The sequence below is a fragment of the Poecilia reticulata genome, unplaced genomic scaffold (assembly GCF_000633615.1).
Source record: "Poecilia reticulata strain Guanapo unplaced genomic scaffold, Guppy_female_1.0+MT scaffold_247, whole genome shotgun sequence".
NCBI classification, from domain to species: Eukaryota; Metazoa; Chordata; class Actinopteri; order Cyprinodontiformes; family Poeciliidae; genus Poecilia; species Poecilia reticulata.
In genome coordinates, this window is record NW_007615033.1 from 139,846 (window position 1) to 146,012 (window position 6,167).

Genomic DNA, 6,167 nt, shown 5'->3' on the forward strand with positions numbered 1-6,167 from the left:
TGCTTCTCAGGATTAAGGATCCAACACAACCTCTTATCCGTACAACACAATCCCATTGTGTGGATTAACCCAGAGCTATCTTTGGAATACTTGACAAAGACCTACATACTAAGTGCTTACTATTGTAAATAGGTCTACTGGTGAACATTGTGAACATCATGGTATGGAAAGTATTCCAACACTATCTATTCCAACACTATGGTAACATCAAGCCATTTGCTTGATTATAACTTAATGGCCAGTGTTGGCTTTGCTTAACTGTAAATAACTGCAATTATTTCTTGTCTCCTATAATTGTAGGCACAGCCGAATTCAGTGGATTTTGTGGTGTCTTTCAAAAATTTAGTGGGCGTTTTGCTACTCTAAAAAGCCATCGCATTGGATTACATGCTTTGAGGGGGCTACAGGAGAGAGGGGGTAAATGTGTGCCACATTTTTTTTCAGTTTGAGTGTAACGCTAAGGACCATCCTCTTTCTGGATGATCCATCCTTGCCATCACGACCCTTCAGTCCTAGAAGTTTCAAGATGATAAAAGGAAAATTTTCTTGGGAAAAGCCGTCCTTGAAAATCAAACGGTAGCAAAAAGTTTCTGCTGATATAATGAATGTAAGTCCCTGGGTGTAAAAAAAAAACCCTAAAAGGACTTCTTTCACTTTGAGTATTTTGTATATCTGTATTATGTAAATGAAAAAAACTTGTTGGATAAAAGGATGAATTCATATTTTCTAAAGCAGATTTCAATTTCACACCGAGGTCCATCTCTTTTGTAGTTGTTAGGACATTTTTTCACTCCCAAAAAGCTTCGACAGCCTTAACCATTACAGAGCAGGAGCACCCAAAGCTTTCACAAATCCGAGAGGGAAAAAATATAGAACCCTAATTCCTGTCTACAGAAAAAAACGGTAAAGCCTAAAAATAAAATTTTGCCCTCTGAGATTTGTTGCACTGAAGATGCGATAGCACTTTCTCTCTCTCCCGCCTCCCCTCCCCTTCAGCTTTCTCAGCTGAAATGATGAGCGAAAGATTGCTGTGCCAAATGTAATGAGACGTTGCACTTTCACCTCCACAGAAGCTAAACCTAATGGAAGTCATTGGCTAAACGCATTGCAGAGTAAATGAGATGACTTCTTGGTTAGTGGGGCTGTTGTTTGGCGCATAATTGATAGGAGAGGTGGTTAAAGACATCCATTTCCCCCCTGAGGGCAGCATAATTGCAAAACAATCTAATAAGATAGGAAGGAGAGTTTTTATCAAAGCGCCGTGCATGCTCAAGGTTTGTATTCCGATCAGAAGATGCACAGACGCACCACAAACCTGGGAGAGACGCACGTATCGGATCATGCTAGGGAAAAAATAAAGCCTCATTCTGAGCAAATTGAACACCGGTGGCAGAGACCTGGAGGTGTGGAAGGTTTAGTGCAGCATCTAATGTGCCCATTCCAGTGTTGTTATTGTCTTTATGGCTATCCGCTGCCTTCTCCATCCAATCACACTGAAGGAGAACCTGGGAAACGAGGAGACGCCACACAGTCTGAATACACAGCTGCTCTCGGTTTTGGCCAGTAAAAGAAGAATTCACAATAAACAGATGTCTTTTTTTCTGTTTTTCTCCTCTGAGCTAGGTGACCAAGCAACAAATACAAAATTTACGTTGGAGTGTAGCAAAATGCAGAGCATAAAACAAACGCTTCCCCGTTCAGTTTGGAACTGATGATCAACCTTTACGGGTGTGATGAAGGTGAAGGGCCCCAATGGCACTACGGTGGCACTAAGCAATCAATGTAGCAATGATCTTTTTCCAACTACACCAATTGATTTGGACTTACCTATACCATAGAACGGATAATAGTGTTCAGTATCCATTATAAAGTCTGGTGGGCTGTAAAAACATTTACCGTCATTCATGAAACAAAACCAGATAGAATCAGACCAAAGTGATTTGTGGCAGCAAGTGAGGCTGGAGTTACTTTGCAACTTAAAAGGGTGGTATGATGTGTTTTCCAGCCCCATAATGCCATTTTATGGCACAATAAAGTAACTACGTTAGCGCCACTTGTTATAAAAAAATCCTGTAAATATCAAATATGACTTGGAAGAAAGTTGACTTGATAATTTACTGCCTCAAAATTGGGTCCTATAATGAGCTCAGTAGGTTTGCAGTTCCACCAGCTGTTTTGCTAATTACTGCTAGCTAAATTGCAACTGGGAGGCGGAGCTTTGTCCTCCAGGGTGACGCTGGTCCCCTTCAAGGCGTTTTACGCAGCTGAATAAAGGCAACTCTCCAGATGTGTTTTTGATGAGGAAATAACATTAAAACATGATGTAAAGCTCAAAGGTTTCAATCTTACATGATCCTGTACTTTTATTAAAATACAAGAAAAAGTTCAGTCGCTCAGCAGATTTCAGTTGATGCCAGTAGCTTTAGCCAATAGCTTGGAGCTAACTTCTTTGAGGCTACATTGTGCTTCTCTTAGCTGCTTCATCTACTGGCTGCACTCCTCCTCCCCCGTTCCTTACTCTCCTATTCGACAATGTCTGTCTCGAGATTTAGCTAAAATGTGTAAATACTTCTATTTCTTCTGTATGTTTTTTTTAAAGAAAACAGCAACATTCCAGGTCATCCAATCATTGTTCTTATTTGACCCAGAAAAATACATTGAAAATTGTACTTTTCTTTGTCCTTTAAAGCCCTTTGGTTCAGAAAAACTTGCTATGTCAAGCCTATTCAGGCAACCCTGACAATTTTTCAAACACTTTTAGACATCTTTAGTGGATCACTGTTTGCCTTGTCAGTCATGTTTACACATTATTGAGACAGAAGGCGACATCTTTTCTTTGGAAACATTAAGCTCAGGGGAAAGCGTCCTGTCTGTTTAAATGTGTCCTGCTTCATGTGGCCGTGGTAGTTTGGAGGATGTCTGATTGGACCGTATCAAAAGTTTTTAAAGAGCAACCTACAAGAGTTCATGTATGGAAAACTAACAAATTTATGAATACTATTTCATACTGATTGTACCACAACAATAAATTAGTCTGACGTGTGAATGAGTTTCTATATCTATAAAGATCTTGAACTCTTTCATCCATATTTTGAGGGTACAGTTTTATACTGTGAAGCTTTTTCGAAAAACATAGAAAATTGATATACTGTACTTGACAGTGTAAGGCAGCTGAGGCTGAGGTCAGCTTTGGTTATATGATAGAATAAGTTTGAACTAACTCATAACCAGTAAAATATTCTGTGATAATCTTTTTTATCATATCACCATGAAAGCATTCATGGCATTTAGCCCAACTATATACATTTACATTTCTTATACCTGTACTACCTGCCTTTTTCTTTGGCTTTTCTTATTTTCAACAACTTTGTCAGTTGTCCAGCAGTATACGAGTAGAACAGTACAGTAATATACATTTGTCTGTGTCAAGAGCTAATTTTTTCAATATTTTTGCCAATATATCAAAAGAACAAAGGGTCATGTGAAGAAATTCGTCATATTTTACCAGCAATAGAAAATCAAACTATGTAAAATAAAATCAGAAAAGAATTATTTGAAAAAATAGCAAACTGTATAAATGTATGTTCAGCTATTACATACATGCTGTAAATTACTCTCAAAATGTATTCTATTACTGATAAGTTTTTTAAAATTTCACTTTTGAAATGCAATTGGAACAAATGTCTCTCCACACAGTTAGCTCATGTTAAACATCTAAGTAACAAATTCCTAGATGCTGTGAAGTGTAGCATTTTTACTCATGGCTGCTTGTCCATACTGTGCACCTCAAACCAGAAAATCATGACAGACTAACATATTTCAACATTGTGAAATCTGATCACTACTATCGCTCTCAAAATCTGGCCAGGATCCTCCATCACACATCCAGCTGTGCGTTTCTCCACGAGAGAAATCCCTTATGCCCTAGAAGACAGCAGGACCCACGTCCAAAGCAGGGGAGCTGCTCTCCATCTTCCTCCCCACACAGCCATCCTAGATCCATCCAGCCACTAAACACATGAGCCACTAAACACATGACCGGAGGACAAAAACGAGGAGCAGCAGACACTTGGGCTGTATCTTTACTATTTTTTCTTTCTTGTTCTCTTCAGTTTATCTCACAGCTTTCTAAAGGTAAAGAAGAAAAGAAAACTGGCTGTAGACTGTAATTGCCTCTCTGGTTCAATCAAAAAAAGGGGCTTTTGAAAGCAAATGGTGCCACAGCACAAACTCACCCCACACACACGCATACACACACACACACACACACGGACTGCCATGCTGGATGTTGCTGCATTACAGTGTAACTCCCTGCATGGTCTAAAGAAAGAAAAGGCATGTTTCACCTCTCATTTGGCTGCTGCTTGTTATTCTCCAAATATGTGCAAAAAGGATCTATAAATAAACATGAAGAGTGAAAACAGGAGGGTCAGAGTCCCCTCTGAATAAGGAGGATACTTCGAAGATGCATTTGGCTGCATTTCTTTTTCTTTTTTCCTTCTCCCCGTTCTGTCTGTTTGGGTGGGGAAAAGTCAAACCCAGTGGTTAGTATATATTTGGTTTACTCAGAATGAATGTGCTGAGCTGTTAAAGTGATCAGCCTAATTACTGCCCCCCTCAACCCCTCCCTCCCTGTTGGTCTCCACCATTATTACTTTTATTAAGGAGGGGGAAGGTGCGGGGGGAGTGGGTCATGACATTGTAGATGTAAACCGGCTTCAATCTAAATAATTCGCCAGAGCGTCCTCGTTCTTCCCCAGACCTGGATTGACACAACTCTCCGGTCTGACTGGATGTGAACGTCTTGTAAAAGTGAATTGATGATGAACTGTTAAGTTCGACTGGGAGTTTCTGGTCCTGATGCTGCACCTCTCCCTCTCTCTTTCTGTCTCTCTCTCTCTCTGTCTGACTGAGCAGAGCGGCAACATATGGACTCCGTCCTAGATGGAGGGAAATGAGTCCCAACAGTGAGAATCCCCACCAGGACCATCCAAACCATTTGAGGAAACGCAACCATCAGCACCGCACGCCTGTGTATGCATTCTCTCACAAATGAAGATGAAACTCATGTCTAGAGGTAGTTTATTTCTCTCTCTTGTGTCAAATTAAGTTGCAAACGTATAGTTTTTTTTTCTTTCGTACATCTTGCAGCTGGGAGTTAAAGCATGCAGTGATAATATCAGAGTGAACACTTACAGCTGCTATGTTGCAGATTTTTTTCCTCTTCATCAACCTGCTTGAGTTGTAAGTCCAGTATCCGTTAGATTACAGTGACTCAGAAGCATTTCTCTCTCAACACACTGCAACTCTTTTGGTGGGGGAGAAAAAGAACAAAAATGAAAGAAAAAAAGAAAAGAAGACAGTGCTCTTTGCTACGGGAGAAGAAATCACAGCCGGCCGACTCGGACAGGATCGAACGAGCGCAGTCCCTCTCTCTGCCTCCGATAATCCAACAATCAAGAGGGAATGTGAGGAATCCGAGGGGGTGGGGGCGTGCAGGGGGCGAAGCGTTTCCTCGAGCTCGTCCGCTGCTTCGCGTGCGCTCCTAAATGATGCAGCCTGGAAGGAAAGAAATGGAGAGAGAGAGGAGAAGAGAGAAGGGAGGACAGCTGCGGCGCTGCTGACTGAGGCGATGTTTACGTTGAGCGCATCCCCGGGCTCTGTTCGCTATGTTGTGCGCAGGAAAAAGCGCCCACTGGTGACGTGTGAAAAGGAAAAGCAACCCCACCACACACACAAGCACACATACTCACACAGTAATGCGCCACCAGCCTATGGGCTCCGAACTCAGCTCATGTCGGGATGCTTATTGTTCCACTAAGCCGACCTCAACTTCAACAGAGGGACTTCATTTAAAAAATATATAATATAATTAAAGGACGCTGATAAAATATTGTGGTTTTTGTTGCTTAATATCCTGCTGGAGAAATACTTGACTTCCAGTCTCTGGTGCTGCTGATGCACTCAGGAAAGAAAACGTTTTTCCTATTTGTGGATATTTTGGTCATTAGATTTTCATCTGGAATCACTATTAGAATCTTTCAACTACTGCAGATATGTATACACGTATATAAATTCCCTTCTCACCCTCCGCGGGTGGTCTGTTTCATCCTCTTAGCTCGGGTCCTCTACCGGAGGCCTGGGAGCTTGAGGGTTCTGCGCAGTAT

At 41.3% G+C, this 6,167-nt stretch overlaps 1 protein-coding gene across 1 annotated transcript in view; it reads right to left on the minus strand.

Annotated features, from left to right (window-relative positions):
- The window catches only part of LOC103460464 (contactin-3-like), a 127,191-nt gene extending 121,450 nt beyond the window's left edge, over nucleotides 1-5,741 (minus strand). The window contains exon 1 of the mRNA XM_008402637.2: nucleotides 5,197-5,741. The gene's annotated coding sequence lies outside the window, so the exon portion shown is untranslated. The remainder of the gene's footprint in view (nucleotides 1-5,196) is intronic.
- Between the last annotated feature and the right edge of the window lie 426 nt (nucleotides 5,742-6,167).